Here is a 16,983-nt window from a genome sequence, read left to right as displayed (position 1 = left end):
GTCTAACTCTGTCATAACTGTCCTTAGTCTTGTTCTGTAGCCATATTGAATTCTGCCCCCCCACCCGCCCACTACCCTTAAAATGTCCAATTGGTTGGGGAAAAACATTGTTTGTTTGTTGTCTTTTGTCATACCAGCCCTAGACAAGGTCAAGGAAGCCCAAAAAGTGCTGAGTCTTGGAAGAGAAGGATTATAGACACGCCCAGCCCCTTCTTTACTGCAAATTCCCCAGCTTGCCTGGGGAGAATATTGCAATTTAGCTTAGAAAGAAAGTGTTTGGTTCAGTCTATTAAAATTTTTAATCATCTAAAAGTTAAAATGAGAGAATAAAAGAGTTTCTTAAAACAAAGAAAAACAGAAAAGTCATTTTTGAAAAATTTGTCCAAGTCTTTAGATGTGTAACTATTAAAGATGAGGGCTGTTTGCATCCCATAGAAAACCAAGGACATGTGAAGGTGAGTGGTGACTCAAGCTAGGGAAGTAGCAGGCCAGACAGACTAGGGTGGAAGGAAGGCAGGAAATTAACTAGAAACCCAAGATACCTATTTACCTTCCTTTAATTTTCCTAGTTCATATTTGTTGAGTTAGATGGTGAGAGTTAAGATCGCTGTCACAGGCATGGTATTTGAGATCAAGAAAGAGGTTTGTTCTGATGGTTAAAGCAGAAAGACATTTTAAATGCTATTGAACTCACAGAGGGACAAAGGTTAAAGACAGACATGGCTCAAGTTTCCAAAGGGGGTGGGAGGAATCTCAGGCATGGGAGTGATGTTGGACTGGGTGGGTGAGGACAGTTGCTCCACTTCCAGGAAATTACAATGGAGGAAAGAAGGTCTTTAAAGTCTCCAGGAAAGGAATGGATCTGGAAAAGGAAAGTGGGGTGTGTTAGGATTCTGTAAACCCCACCCCTCAGTTACCTAGCAACAGCCAGGTATACCCCACCCCTCAATTACCCAGCAGTGGCCAGGTATGCTCCGCCCCAGTGACCTGACACTATAAAAGGAGCTGCTTGACCCCTCCTCTCTCTCTTGGCCTCTCTTGCCCTTGTGCTCTTGCAGCCTTACTCTCCCCTTTCCCTTCCTCCCTCTGGCCCACGTGCTCATGGCCGGCCTCAACTCCTCTACTTCTCTCTCTCTCTGCCTCTACCACCCCCTTAACTCTCCCATGACCTGAATAAACTCTATTCCGTACTCTACCATTGTGTGGCTGGTCCCTCAAGGAAGGGATTCCCAACATGGGCCCCTCAGAGGCATCTCCCTTCCCCTCAGGCCTCAGCCGCACCTTCATGGGCCATATGCCCCACACTCTCTTCATCCTTCCCCTAACATTGGTGCTGTGACTCGGATCGTCATCCTTTTACAACATTGGTGCCCTGTGACTTTTCCTTTCAGTGACTTTTTCTTTCATTGGTGCCTCGTCATCTTTTCCTTACAGGGTGGGCCCTCTATAGCAACTGTAATTTTGTTGTTAGAAACAATACATCAGAAGACAAATCCAACCCATCTTTACCTTGATGCTCTCTTGTGCACAAGTTCTCAACAGCTACTTGGGAACCCACCAGATGAATGAACTTTGACATCCTTCATATTTCCCTAATATTTAATCATGTTTCTAGTAAAATTACTGAAAAGGTCTTAAAATTCCAAATGAATACTTTCAGGCAGCTTTCAGGGTCACCTTTGAATAAATCATTTCACAGTTACTTCAGGATAGTTAGGAAATCCCCTACTTAAATATAAACAGAGCATTCTCTATAATTTACTTTTCCTTTTTTATTAAAGCTTAGCCAGTGAGACCCAAAACTGATTTCACATTTGGTACAAAAATCAGTGAGTGACTCTTTGCTATCAACACAGACAGAGCCTCTTTTGTGCTTATGGTCTCTACCCTAACTGAGCCTTGAACCCTGTGTGTGTGTGAGTGTGTGTGTGTGTGTGTGTGTGTGTGTGTATCTTCTGAAGGTAGTCATATTGCTATAAAACATAGGAGATTAAAGTAACAAATTCCCATTTAAAAAAACACTACATTCAACAAATGCTACCACTTACTGTTTATTTCTAATCTTATTCTGTTGTTTTAACTAAAAGGCAGAAACAATGAGCAGTGAGATTAGTTTCCTCGGGGAATAAAGAGAACTTAAAGCAACAGCAGGGTGAGAAAATGACTAGTGGATCACAGGTCCTAGAAGGTGATTGGTGCTCCTGGAAGTTTTGAGAGAAAAATAACAACATGACATAGAGGGGAAATGGAATGTCAGAGTATATATAGAGAAGAAGAAAAGAAAGATGGCCCCCAGCTTCCAGCAGGAAGAAGAAAGAAGGTTCCCCTAGAGATTTTGTCTTGCTATTTTTGTTTTGTTTCTGTGAGACAGAAAGTCATTTAAGCCTATCCACTCATCAAGCTTAAATAGTAAGACTGTGTATGTGCAGAGCTCAGAGACAATGAAGGATATCTAAAAGAACATGTGTAGTAGGAAGAAAGAATTTCATAGCCAGGCACAATGGTGCACACTGGTAATCCCAGTCTGATGGAGGCAGAGGGAAAAGGACCAAAAATTTTAGGCTAGCCTGATCTATTTAGCAAGACTATGTCCAGAAAAGGGAGGTGGGATAGTGAAGAACTTTGATATCTTTGGTATAGTTCTAACTTAGCCAATTGCTTCCCTTGGAACTTCAGTCAATTCTCCTGGATTTCTTTTGCTCAGACTCTTCTGGAAAAAAAAAAAAAAGAATTCCAATGAGATGTTTCTGGGGTAGATTCAGGGTCTGACTCATAAGGCCAACCCTTCTGTTGACCCAACTCCTGGAAGGGCCTCCAGCAGGTCTTTGAATGCTCACATCAGTTTCTCCATATGCGTTGTGACACAGACCTGAGGTTTCTAAAATGTGTTTTGCCGGTACTAACTTCATTGTCCATGACAAGTTTGGGGGATGATGGCAAACTGCCCGAAGTGTCTGTGTTTTATGCTATGCACAAACACCACGAAGTAATCAAACCACACCACTGAAAAGTACTTGAGCCTGCATCTCACACAAACATTCACCCAGAACTAGGGGTCAAATAGCACACGGTATGAATTACACTGATGGACTAATTAATTCATCTGCTGGTTTTGTAGCGCAGTATTGTTTTCTTGTTCTGTTCCAAGACAGGCCATCTATGTCACTGTCAGCATAACAGTGGTTGTGTACACCAGACAGAGGCAGCTCAGAGCAGCTCTTTATCCCTCGAGCTCCTCCAGCAGATAGTAAAAAACACAACTCTCCATTTCCCAGCTTCCTCTTGGCTAGCTGAAACTTGCCCCCTGGGTGGTTTCTTAAGAATGCCTGAAGAAGTGGCTCAGTGGTTAAGAACACTTGCTGCTCTTCCGTGGGACCCAAGTTCAGGTTTTAGGACCCAGGGCAGATGTTGACAGCTGCCTATAATAACTGCAGCCCCAGGAGAGCCAACACTCTTTCTCTGGCCTCCTAAGAAACTCATACACATGGTTCTTTTCAAGAAGGGCCTTAGGAACACTAATACCTGAATTCTTGCATGTCTAAAACACCTCTTTCTTTATCCTTGGCTGGTAGTTTGGTTGGATCATCCCCAACAAAATTAGAAGTCATGAGTTCTCTAGTCTTCCTTCGCCGTGTTCTTCCTCACTTTGAAGAAAACAGCATGGCAGCTACTCATAATGACAGTGACATTGCTTGAAAGGCCCTGGAATTCAATGTGATTATTGTCTTGTACCCTCCGTATTTGTGCCTCTGGTGTTTGTTCCAAGAACTGATTATTAAAACGGGAACAAAATGGTCTTGGATAAGACGAAGCTACAAATTATATTTCAAAATCATTTGTCTAATTATTTGAGGGATAAAGCATAACAAGCTGCCTGTGAATCTTGAGACTTAACCAATATTGTCTAATTATCAACACTAGTTATTAAATATACTCCAATTTGTCAATGCATGTGGATTCCAGATCACTGTGGAGAGTGAGCCTCAAATGTCTTCACTTTGCCACAGAAACATTTTTGTAACATTATAAGGCTGTATCATTTGACTATATCAATACAGTTCTCTAATCAAGCAGAAAAGACTTCTTTACATTTCAACAGCAGGTATGCAAGCTGCTAGTACTGTTGGTTCAAGATAAGGCTCTTTGCTGACTTCAAACAAGTTTTGCTCTGGGTCTTAGGTTCATCCTATCTCAAGAAATGTTCCATTTTCTATTCACTCTTCTCGTTGGAAATTAAAAGAGCTTCAAGTGTCTGATGAAAGCAAGCTGGGATCATGGGCTCTGAGATCTAGGACAAGCAGTTAAATCATCTAACTGAATTCCCTAACGTCACAGATGAGAAAAGAGTGATCCACATAGATCAACCATCTGGTCCAAGGTTCAAGCTTCTTTCTCCAATATTCTGCATGTCACCTGATCCTAATATTAATGTAACACACAGGGCAGCAGATACACAAGTCCTATTCTGGAACTTTTCACAGAATGTAATTTTCAAAGAAAACTGGACTAATAGTCATAAATACATACAAATGAACAAATGCCCTAATCTAGCATTCTTGACTTCATGGAGCTTCGTCTGTTTCCGTCTTTGCCTTGTCACTTCATTTCCCTCCACCATTCTGATGGGCTGGAGACTGATACCAAAATTTTAGCTCTGAGACACAAAATGGCAACTTGCATAATTTCTCCATCCTTTCTGTCTAATTTACTTAAGAAGTTAAAAGAGTCTGTGATTTCATTCAGGCTTGAGCACTCAGCCTTTTGACTTGTGTGCCATGGTGCTCTGGTCTACAAATCCACTGATATCCTAGGACTAGCATGCCCTATCGGCCCCAGGCTGTCCTGACTAGAGAAATTCTCTCTAATATGCTCATCACAGACTAAATGGAGCTGGGAACCAAGTCTTTCCAGTGTCTTCTTTATTCTTCTGTCTATTAGCATGCTGCATTACAAAAATGTCACCAAGAGAGAAGTTCTACAAAGCAAAGCTCAGAAATTGTGAAAACTGGGCTGGAGAGATGGCTCAGTGGTTAAGAGCACTGACTGTTCTTCCAGAGGTCCTGAGTTCAATTCCCAGCAACCACATGGTGGCTCACAACCATCTGTGATGGGATCTGATGCCCTCTTCTGGTGTGTCTGAAGACAGTGTACTCATAATAAGTAAAATAAATAAAACTTTTTTAAAAAATTGTGAAAACCATTAAGTCACTTAGATATTTCAAATGCCACGAAATGGACTCATTGCTAAGAGGCAAGAAACAGTAAAAGGTATTTCTCACATATGAAAATTCAGTCCTAGAAAGATATGCCCACATGATATGCTTGTCATACTCAGTAGGATGGCATAGGCTTGACAGTCTGTCTCTCCTTTGCCCTGCTCAGTACTTTCAGTGATAAGAAGTAGTCCTTGCTGGATTATAAAAGAAAAATTTTGTTATGTAACTGGACGATGACAGACAGCAAGGGGGACTTGGCAAGATGCTGTTAGATTGCTCCCAGGTGAGGTCGCTGTAAACCATGCACAACTAGAGTAAAGGCAGGTGAGGGAATCTGAAGTGGTCCAGCTCATCCTCTGCAGGAAACAGGCTGTACGATAGTGACTGGTTGCTCTTGCCTGATTGTAGACAGGCACTGTGACACAGGCTTGGCATAAAATGTTTGATGTTTTAAGACTGACTAGGTGTGTGCTCACCATGTAACTTTGGCTTACATATTTACATATCTCACACTTTCTGATCGTTAGCAACTTAGATTCTTACTTGGCTAGACAAAGAGTAATCTTTCAAACTGTTTTCAGTCTCACTCTAACTTGGAACATTTTCTGTCTCTCTGTGGATATGGAACCTGACATTACCTCCAAAATTCCTAGGCCAGCCTTTCACATGTGGCCCCACTATTGGCACATATACACTGTAAGTATGTAAAAGATCAAAAGAATATCAGATCACTCGCTTGGAGAACATGAAAATAGCTGTAAGGTTTCTGTTGGTTCTGACTGTGTATTTTGCACATAGCAGATATTCTAAGTAAAACTTTTAAGGGGTAAATAACAAAGGCTGCAGGGTAGGCAAACCTAGGACAGTGCACACGAGCCACACCCCCTCCTCTTGGACTCTGTGCTGGAAGCTCTGCCTATACCTAAACCTTCCAGAAATCCTTGTTGCTATCTGTCCTGGCTGGTTTTGTGTCAACTTGACACAAGCTGGAGTTATCACAGAGAAAGGAGCCTCCCTTGAGAAAATGCCTCCATGAGATCCAGCTATAAGGTATTTTCTCAACTAGTGATCAAGGGGGAAGGGCCCAGCCCATTGTGGATAGTTCCATCCCTGGGCTGGTAGACCTGGGTTCTATAAGAAAGCAGGCTGAGCAAGCCAGGGGAATCAAGCCAGTAAGTAACATCCCTCCATGGCCTCTGCATCAGCTCCTGCTTCCTGACCTGCTTGGGTTCCAGTCCTGACTTCCTTTGGGGATGAACAGCAATGTGGAAGTGTAAGTTGAATAAACCCTTTCCTCCCCAACTTGCTTCTTGGTCATGATGTTTTTGTGCAGGAATAGAAACCCTGACTAAGACACTATCCTAAGTAACTTATTGAAAAACAGCTTGTGAACCAAATAAAGTATTCTCACTGAAAAAACAAAACTTACAATATGTTCTATTTTATTCCAGAGCACCAGAGGCTATACTTTCAGGAATCATTTTATAGTTCATTATTGCAAAGTTTCTTCAAGTTAACTGAAAATGTAATGCATAAAGTTTTAGCTTCTAGGGACTGAATATTACCAAGTATATTTACTACCATCAGATTAAAAAAAGAAATTAACGTTTTGGGCACTGATCAAAGATACAAGACAGCTCTGGAGGAGTTTCAGGAGAAAAAAATTACAGCAGGGGGGAGGGGGATTCTCCTCCCCCATCTCCAGACCCCTCCCCCACTCCCTGCCTCTCTGTGACTCTTACTGGATCAGCATTTTCTCTCCACCAGTGCTTTCCTCTGCCAACAACTTGACCACAGAATCTTCTCCTGAGTTTCAAATTATGAGGCAGATGGAAAATGCAGAGTCGCTCATACCAAACAAGCAGAGAGAGCACAGAGTCTTCCAGTATCTCCCAGGACAAAGGATCAGGTCTGAAAGTAAAGAGATTTAAAGTGATAGGAATTTGTGGTTTTACAAAACAAATGTTGTCACAGTGGGTTTTGGATATGTTTTTACAGACCTTAGCCACTCCTCAGCAGCTCCCAGTCCTCAATGCCTGTTTCTTCCCAAAATTTGAAAGTACTATCCCCAAACATTTGCAAGAACTCAGCACATTGTTTCTTCCATTGTCCCAGCTAATATGCAGATAGTCGATCTGACTATATTGACAGGGATGAGCATTATATTGACAGGAAAGTTAAAGAACAGATCTCACTTACAAGGACAACTAATGCCTTCCTTACCACTCACAGCTTCATCTAAAACTGCATTACTGTGGTACCACAGAAAGAACAGGAGCGGGTTGGGGAGGGACAAGCACTGGAGCCCCGTCCACTGCTCATCTCCTCATCAGAAGTAACTGAAAAGCCTGGCAAGAGCAGTCTTTGAGAGCAAGATCAAGAGAGGAGACCTCAACCCTTATTAGGCGGACAAAGAAAAGCCTGCTGGGCTTAGACTCTCAGTAACATTCACAACTGCAAATATCATGGAGATGGGGAGCAAACTGCATTACAGAGCCACAAACCACCGATGGCCTCCAGTCACATTGCTGTCACAGCATGCACCAGAGCTGGAAACTATGGGCTCCTTGATTTGTATGTTATCCAATCGCTGTGTATCTTAAGGATTTCTACCATAATTTAGCTTCGTGCTTATGGAATTATGTGTTACCTGAGCTGTTAGGGTCAGAGCCTGTACTCTGCCAGCCCTATCAAACTGGTTTGACCACCCGTCCCCAATAAGTCAATTAGAGAGACAGTAATAGTGAAAAGCAGAGGGAGATTTACTCAGTGTGGCCAGATGGGAAGAAGACAAAGAGGTGGTTGACTCAAGAGTCCTGACTTGAGATGTAGGCTTTACAGAGGGCAGGAGGCATGCTCAGATCAACAGTCCTGGTCAAGGTGTGGTTCTGTCCATTGGTAATAGGCCTTTGTCATGATTTGATCATGATTTAATTGTAAATGCCAACATATTCAGAACAATATCAGGTCAAATGGATGCTGGGTGCTTGGTGATAATTTTTACCTATTTTCAGTAGAATCATCTTTCAAAGATAATTTCCTATTTTACTATGGTTAGTATATTTCTTCAATTAAGGTGAGTAAAAAAAATTCTTTTTTTCTGTGTCTTCTTTCACTAAAGTCATTAAATCATTTGTCCATGAATTTGCTTTTATAAACCTCCTGTCACAGATTAAAAGGCTAGTGAAAAAGGCTAAAGTTTTGTTTTTTTTTGTTTTTTTTTTTTTTTTTTTTGCGATTGCTCAAACTCCATAGCTCAAACACAATACTATTGTAGAGTCGTTAAATCAGTCATACAATTTTGAAGATGATCAAATTTTTTTTCTTAATTTTTTGAACTGAAAAGAATTTCATTTCAGCTACATTTGTAAATGTCATGGGTAGAGCAGTTTACTGCTCTAGTGATGCCAAAGGGTGCACAGCAAAGCTGTCACTTCCCTTTGTCTCTGTGAACAAAAGTTAAGTGTAGACTCAGTGCTGACCTGCATAAGTAAAGCCAGCCAAAAAAGATATTACTCACACATGCAAGACAAAAAAGGTTTCCATGGAAACCAGCAGGAACTGATTCATCAGGGACAGTGATATTTTACAGATAACATAGCCAAAATTAAAATGGAAAAATTGAGAAAATAATATAGAAGTAAAAGTTTAACCCTTCCAATAAGAACCTTCTTCTTTTCTAATATAAGCATTCTTCACGACAAGCATGAAAAGCAGTGTGAGTCATAGTGTGTTCATCTGGTAGGAGCAAAGAGGTGTTCTGTTATGCTTTGGTTTTGGCGAAACAGTGTCATATGTAGCTCAGGGTGGCCTCAAACTCTTTATGTATCAAAGATGATCCTGAGTTCCTGATCTTCCTGCTTCTCCCTCCCTGTGCTGGGGTTACAGGTATGCACAACTCATCCTGGTTAATAGAGGACTGGGTATTTAACCAGGTCTTCATGCATGCTGTGCATACTAGGCAAGTTTTTTTCCTAAATACATCCCCAGGAGGAGATCCTAAAGAGTGAAGTGTCTTTCCTCTTGCCTATCAGATTATTCAGAAAGATGATACCAAGGGACTATCTCCCAGAAGAAGCTTGGGAAGGGCAAGGCTGGGGTCCTGGTGCCATCAGAGAGGAAGGCCATCTTTTGTAATTGATGATACACAGTGCAGAGACAAAGGCATGTCACTGATGGGCAGGACCATGCTTTGACCAGGACTGATTATCTGAGAAAGCCTCTTGTCCTCTGTCTTCTTCTCATATGGCTACACTGAATAAATCTCCCTCTGCTTTTCACTATTACTGTCTCTCTAATTGACTTATTAGGGACGGGTGGCCAAACTAGTTTGATAGGGCTGGCAGGGTGCAGGCTCTGACCCTAACAGCTCGGGTAACAGCAGGTGACATATACACATGTGTAATTCCATAATGATTTCATTTGGGAACCTCAGATACCCCAAGACTGAGTTCTCAGCACAAGGGAGATTTATTTGCCACAGACAAATAAAAGGCAGAGAATGAGAGACAAAGAGGGGAGATAGAGAATGAGGGAGAAGGGAAAGGAAACAAAGAAGAGATTTTTGTCCTAAAGGAGGACAAAGGACTGTCTCTAGATAGATAGAAGATAGATGTGGCCCATAGGAAAATTATGGTTTATAAAGAGAAAACCCTGTTTAGGGTAAGTTGGTTAATTTGAATTGGGCATGTTAATTAGGTGAGCAAAAGGAGGGTTTTGATTGCTGCAAGTCAATACTTTGATAGCTGGACCTTCCTGGTCAGTCTTAGAAGGAAAAAGTGGCCAAATAAAAGAATCAACCCAGGGGTCTACCTTTTGGAATATAATCTAATGGCTTTGAGGAAGACAGAATGAATAAGGGGAGGGCCTGGCTTGCCAGAGCCATGTGTGCCTTGCTCGAATTGGGTGGAGTCCCTTCAATATCTCTATCAAATAGCAGAGGTGCATTTTATAATTGATAATTGTGTGACACATCTTAAACAACCATTTTTATGGCTTGTAAGTCTTCATCTAGAAGTGAAACTCTTTAAGACAATTATTGATTAGGCCTATGTCTATGGGATTTTTTGAACTTAGGTACAGGTATGCAAACCTAAAAAATGTCCAGTTTTAAAGAGAAAGAATAAATAATAATTCCTGTTGAAAAATGATTGGACAACGCTAAAGGGTTACACAGTGTGGAAAAAGATAGTATTATTAGATTTGGGCAGCGGACAGCCTTCGCATACCAGAATGGTGGATCCTTTCCTCTGACTGGCTGAGAAGTTGCATACTCTTAGGGAAGTTTTCGGGACAAGATTTAAGGACCCTGTTGGCTGTTTGTTTCATGGGAATAAAACACCTGGCAGAGGCAGCTTGAGTAAGGAAATGTTTATTTTTACTCTTGGTTTGAGGGGTACAGTCATAGCAACAGGGAAACCAGGGCAGCAGGTGCAAGAGATAGTTTCTTCCTCGCACCCCAAAACAGCAAGTGGAGAAAGGGACGTCCCGGCATTCAACTTGCTTTCTGCATTTCTATTCCATTCAGGACACGAGCACATGTGATGGTACACCCACAGTCAGAGCAAGTCTTCCCTGTCTGTTCATCCTCTCTGGAAACACTCTGTCAGACACACCGAGATGTTTGCCTCACTAAGTAGGCTAGTTCCTAGAGATGGGGACAGTGCGGTTGTGACAGTGAGTGACAATCTCCTGGTGAGTCTTGTTCACGCAGCACTACTGTACTCCTTCCTCTTTGCTTTGCTACAATATTTACTGGTACTGATTCTGTATGGCTCCCAACTTTTTTTGGGGGGAAGTGGGTGGGGGAGGAGAGAGGTTTCAAGACTGGGTTTCTCCATGTAGCCCTTACTGCCCTGGAATGCACTCTGTAGACTACACTGGCTTTAAATTCAAAGATCCGCCTGCTTCTGCATCCCAAGTGCCGGGATTAAAGGTGTGCACCACCACCAGGAGGTCCAGTTCTTATTCTCTACCTTCTTATCGATTCCGAGGACCACCAAGGGCCTTTTAGTAGACACCCTGTTCTTTGAGATAGCCAGACCTATATTTTTCTGCCTGCAACAAGAACTCCACTCCTTAGTTCTGATGTTGACTCGAGGCTGCGTGGTCACACTGAGTTCCCACAGTCATCAGATGTTAACAGATGTTAAAGAAGCCGCATCCTGAACTTCTGTACCTGCTTCTGCCGCAACGATCCCAGCACTTCTTACCAGGACGTGTGAGATGACAAGAAACACTGCCCATCAGCGGTTTAATGCCAGGTCTTGATTGGCCCAGATCTCTGAGGAGAGATTGCACTGTACAAAGAAAACTAATCACCCCATTTCAGGAGAGAATACTGGAACTAGCATCTCTCCCCTGAGGTTAAGAATGTTATCTGAGGCTAATCCCAGGGGCTGGTGTGAGTGCTTCCCACAGGATTAGGTCACCTGTCAAACCTCTGAGCAGCCATCTTCAGGGGACACAAATGGACAAGCTCTCTAGGCAAATCACCTTACTAAAGACCTATCATGTGATCTTTAAGAGCATATTCCTTGGTGACTGAAGTAACTGACCACACTACCTCCTGTTCATAATGGGCAACAGCTCCTCCATATTGATAAAGTTCAGAGTGCTTAGCTCAACACTGGGCCCTTCACAATGGCATTCTGTCTTTACTATTTCCTTTCACCCTTCCTCATCTCTTATCTCTAATGCAGCCATGCTTTTGGGGGGACGTTAGACTCCCTGTGAATGTCCTTCACTCTGATTGGAACTATCATCAAATATTTCATGTTCAGAATTAGAAATAAAGATGGTTTAGAAAAATTAAAGTGGTTTTCATAGATTACATGTATTTTTAAAAGAATTGTTCTTATCTTTTAATTCAACTCTGAGAAACAAAACATTTTATTATATCTTTTCATATTTGGCTCTATCGTTTTTTGTTTTGTTAAGATTTATTTATTTGTAAGTATACTGTAGCTGTCTTCAGACACACCAGAAGAAGGCATCAAATCTTATTACAGATGGTTGTGAGTTACCATGTGGTTGCTGGGATTTGAACTCAGGACCTCTGGAAGAGCAGTCAGTTCTCTTAACCACTGAGCCACTTCCCCAGCCCAGCTCTATGTGTTTAACACTTGAACTGTTATGTCATGACTTTGGAAGAATTTTATGTATTGACTTCTAACCATTTAAGATAAATATTCAGATTTTTTACACATACCACAAACACACACACACACACACACACACACACACACACATACAACTTCCTAATTAGTTATAGCATTTTGTTAGTTCAAGATTTTATTTTGATTATAAATATTGGTCAATGTAATGCCATGTAGTTACTTTGACCCTAACCTCTGTCATAGTTTGCTGTATTTTTAGAAGTTCACTTCCTTTGGCTGTTAGAGAAAATGCTATTATGAACAACATTATAAAAACAGCTCTTTAAGACCCTGCTTTCAATACTTCTGTATATATACATCCATTATCACTAGGAGTTCTCATAAGAATTACTTTTAAGAACCAGATTTGTTCAATTTGTTTGAGGCTATTTTTCTTGCACTGTCATGTTCCTTAAAATATTTCCAGTCTTAATCCAGTAAAATGGTTCAGTGGCATAAGGAATCTTCAGTTCACAGGGTCCACACAGAAAAAGGAAAAGTTAGTCCCGTAGGTTATTTAGCCTCTGATCCCCTTCAAGCAAACACACTCATGTGTACATATCCACCCTCCTAGCTGCCTGAGGATGCTCAGCTGTTCCTGGCTTCCTTCGGGTGAAAATGTAGAACTCTCAGCTCCTTCTGCACCATGCCTACCTGGAGGCTGCCATCTCTCCCCTCGATAATGGACTGAACCTCTGAACCTGTAAGCCAGTCCCATTTAAATGTTGTCATTTATAAGACTTGCCTTGGTCATTATATCTGTTGACGGCAATAAAACCCTAATTAAGACAGAAAAAAATTTATTTTAAATAAAACCAGTATTATGCTATTCCCAGAGCAACTGAAAGAACTAAAGTTAACCTGGAGGCCCCACTTGCCCAAGGACAGATATCATCCTGAAATGCTGGGAGCTTTTTCATGTAAGAGGACAAGTCACATGTTTGCACTTCAGCAAACAAGGTTGCTAACCCTAGCTACACAGGATATGCTTGTTCACAGATCAGAGAGGTATACAGGCAGAAAGCATGTCAGGATGTATACTTGTCCCTGATTGAACAACAGGAGGAAGTGCCATAGCCTTGTGGTTTTGTGTTTAGAAGCATCTGACTAGAATAATTCAGTGCCGTTCTCTGAGAGCCCCAGCTATAGCCCTGACCAGAATCCATCTCCCTGGTCAGTATTAAGGAAAGCTTGCTTTAATTGAACAGTCATGGATTTGGTCTTTCTCATTGCATTTTTCAGGTTTAATACAGCTCCAATATTTTTAGCATGAGAGTACCCATATATGATACCAAAAATATATTCCATGTATATTACTTATTGCAAAAATAATACTCAAAAATTGGTGGTTTACATTCTATATTATGGGTTTTGTTGATCAGGAATCCAGGTGTCACTTAGCTAGGTTTTCCTATTTATGGTCTTAGGAGACATCCAATCAAGGTGTCAAAGGGCCTTCCATCTTCTGGGGTCACAGAGAGGAAAGCCTCATCTAGTTTTGCTTCAGTCACCTGATTCTTGGCAGAATTCAATTCTTTAAGGGCTGTTGACCTGAAGTGTTCTTGCTTGTTCATTGCTGTTAGTTCAAAGATGCCCACAATTCTTTGACATGTGCCGTCTCTCCCAGTAAGACAGCTCCCAACATGGCAGCTTGCTTTATTAAAGGGAGAAAGTAGAGTGAAAGAGCTCCCAAAGACACCCTCTTTCATAAACTAACCTGGGAAACAGCCTCCTATCACCTTTTCCAGAGGTTATTAGTTATGAGCAAGTCTCATGGCCCAAGTCACATTTAAATGAAGTCAAATTATGTAAGAATGTGTTTAGAAGTTGCTCCCCAACGTGAGTACCCAAAGAACTTTATAGAAAGGCCTGAGTGTGTACTTATTATTTCCAAGTTAATATTTTTCAAAGTGTATTAATGTGCTAGTCACTCATCTAAGCATTTGCATATATTAACACATTTGATTCTCATAATAGCCCTAAGAGGAAAGCATTATTATCACCTCTATTTTACATATGAATAATCTGAGAATTTAAATTTAAGCAATTTAAATTTAACTGCTCAAATAATCTGCCGAGGGCTTGCAGCAGGCACTCAGTGAACTGAACAAGGAAGCCACGGAGAGCATTTTGGCACCTCTGGACAATTGGGGGGGTAATATTAATTTTCCAGGACATTTTGAGGCTGACCAAAGGCAGGAACCTGGCTTCTGTGCTATGCCCAGTAAGGGCTAGAATTAAGCACATTTGCATCTGTAGCTCAAGGCAGTGAGTGCCCTTAGGATAAGGCTATAGGGAAGCACATTTGCATCTGAAGTTCTAGACCAAACCCTTAGTAGCTCAGGGCAGGGCAGATTTTGAGACGTAGGCACAGCAGTATCCATTTTTGTCTCTGACATTTACACCCAACCTCCAGTAAAATGTTTAGGAGATCTTTGGTTATTAACTTGCTTGTTCCCGGACTCAGAACTGATATTATATTTCTGCATATAATTAAAGTGATTTAAAAAGAGGAATAAACCAGGCTTCGCTTTGGCCACAAGGCTTCAGCCTCAAGTGGGGCCGAGTCATGTTACAACTTTAACTAACCATGTCTTTTTTCTTTCATTCCTCGCTCCAGCCCCGGGGAACCTGTTGTTCAGACAGGAAGCCTGCAGTCTGGCTCTAGAAATCAACTCTTTCCCATCACACTTTCCTACTGAAAAAAATAATAATAATGTGTGTGTGTGTGTGTGTGTGTGTGTGTGTGTGTGTGTGTGTAGACAAATAGCTGTAGCTGGATATGGATAGTGTGATGTGCCCATCAAATAAACTATTCCGTCTGAACTTTTCGTGGTGGGGCCATTAAAAAAAAAAAAAAAAGACAAAATAATAAATATCTCTCTACTGACTTTAATACTTAAAAACATTTCTTTTCCTGGAAAAAGTTATGACTATCGAGAGTTGAGTAACATAAATCACTACATGGAAAATTGCTTTATCATATTGTACCATAAATATTAGCTCATGTCATTCTCAAAAGCATGCAATTAGTGTCTATTCTTGGGCTTCATCAGTATTCATGTTGTTTTTTTTACTATAATAGCCTTAAGGGTAGGGTTTTTTTTTATTTCTATTTTCTTAAATCTAGAATCCATACAGCTCTGCTGAGTGCTCAAAACAGCTGGGTAGGATTTTTTAAAGTCAGTGTTTTGCTTTGTGGCATTAGATATTCTGTAAGACAAATCATGTTTTCAAATGCCTTGATAGACTACTGTCAAGTTCTTGTGGTCACCTGCTCCCTTAAAAATGCCTACAGAAGCAGGGCATGGCAGCTCACACCTTTAACCCCAGAACTCTAGAGGCAGAGAAAGATGGATCTCTGCAGGTTCCAGGTCAGCAAGAGCTTCACAGAAAGACACTGTATCTTAGTTAGGGTTTGATTGACATGAAGAGACACCATGACCAAGACAACCAATTAAGAATATCTAATTGGAGCTGGCTTACACTTTCCGAGGTTTAGCCTACGATCATCAGGTGGGAAGCAAGACAGCATGCAGCATGCACGGTGCTGGAGAAGGAGCTGAGAGTTCCACATCTTTATCAGTCAAAAGAGTCAGTCAGGTAAGTGGCCAGAGGTGATCTGTGAAGGTGGCTCACTACTCTCTTGATCAGGAAAACCCCAGAAAATCATGCAAATCCAGAGGTGCAAACCTTCATGTTCATTTTAAGAACACCCGAGAAACCCCCCCGGGCCATCAAGGGTATGCATATCCGCAAAGCCACCAAGTATCTGAAGGATGTCACTGTAAAGAAGCAGTGTGTGCCATTCCTGTGGTATAATGGTGGCATTGGTAGGTGCGCCCAGGGCAAACAGTGGGACTGGGACACAGGGACGATGGCCAAAAAAAAAGAGTGCTGAGTTTTTGCTGCATATGCTTAAGAATGCAGAGAGTAATGCTGAACTTAAGGGTTTAGATGTAGATTCTCTAGTCATTGAACACATCCAGGTGAACAAGGCACCTAAGATGCGCCGGCGAACCTACAGAGCTCATGGCTGAATTAACCATACATGAGCTCCCCCTGCCACATTGAGATGATCCTCACGGAGAAGGAACAGATTGTTCCAAAGCCAGAAGAGGAGGTTGCACAGAAGAAAAAGATATCCCAGGAGAAACTGAAGAAGCAAAAACTCATGGCACAGGAATAAATTCAGCATAAAGTAAATGCAGATAAAGTGTAAAAAAAAAAAAAAAAACCGGCAGTCAAAAGGAGACTGTCTTCCACAGACAGCCAGGAGGAGGGCTGCTTCCACACAGAACAGAGCTTGAGCACAGAAACACTCAAAGCCCACCCTCACACTTCCTCTAACAAGGTCACACTTCCTCCGATAAGGCCGCACCTCCTAATAGTGCCAATTCCTGTGGGCTAAGCATATTCAAACCACCACACATTGTCTCAAAAAAGCAGGATAAAATAAAATGACTTTGTAAACAGAAGACTTAATATAAAATTAGGGGCACATAGCAATAATATAAAACCATTTTCCACACCTAAGACTCTGAAATTGTTTCATTTGATTTATTGATATTCAAATATACTTTATAATCATAGGTACTAACAAAATAACG

The 16,983-nt window shown here is 41.4% G+C and overlaps 1 pseudogene across 1 annotated transcript; it reads left to right on the top strand.

Moving 5' to 3' along the window:
• Window positions 1–16,103: 16,103 nt before the first annotated feature.
• LOC308427033 (large ribosomal subunit protein uL22-like) lies at window positions 16,104–16,562 on the top strand (annotated as a pseudogene). Its single transcript has one exon. The product of its transcript is annotated as a large ribosomal subunit protein uL22-like (transcript).
• Window positions 16,563–16,983: the final 421 nt, after the last annotated feature.

The sequence above is a fragment of the Micromys minutus genome, assembly GCF_963924665.1.
Source record: "Micromys minutus genome assembly, chromosome: 11".
Classification (NCBI taxonomy): Eukaryota; Metazoa; Chordata; class Mammalia; order Rodentia; family Muridae; genus Micromys; species Micromys minutus.
This window is presented reverse-complemented; position numbering and strand designations above follow the sequence as displayed.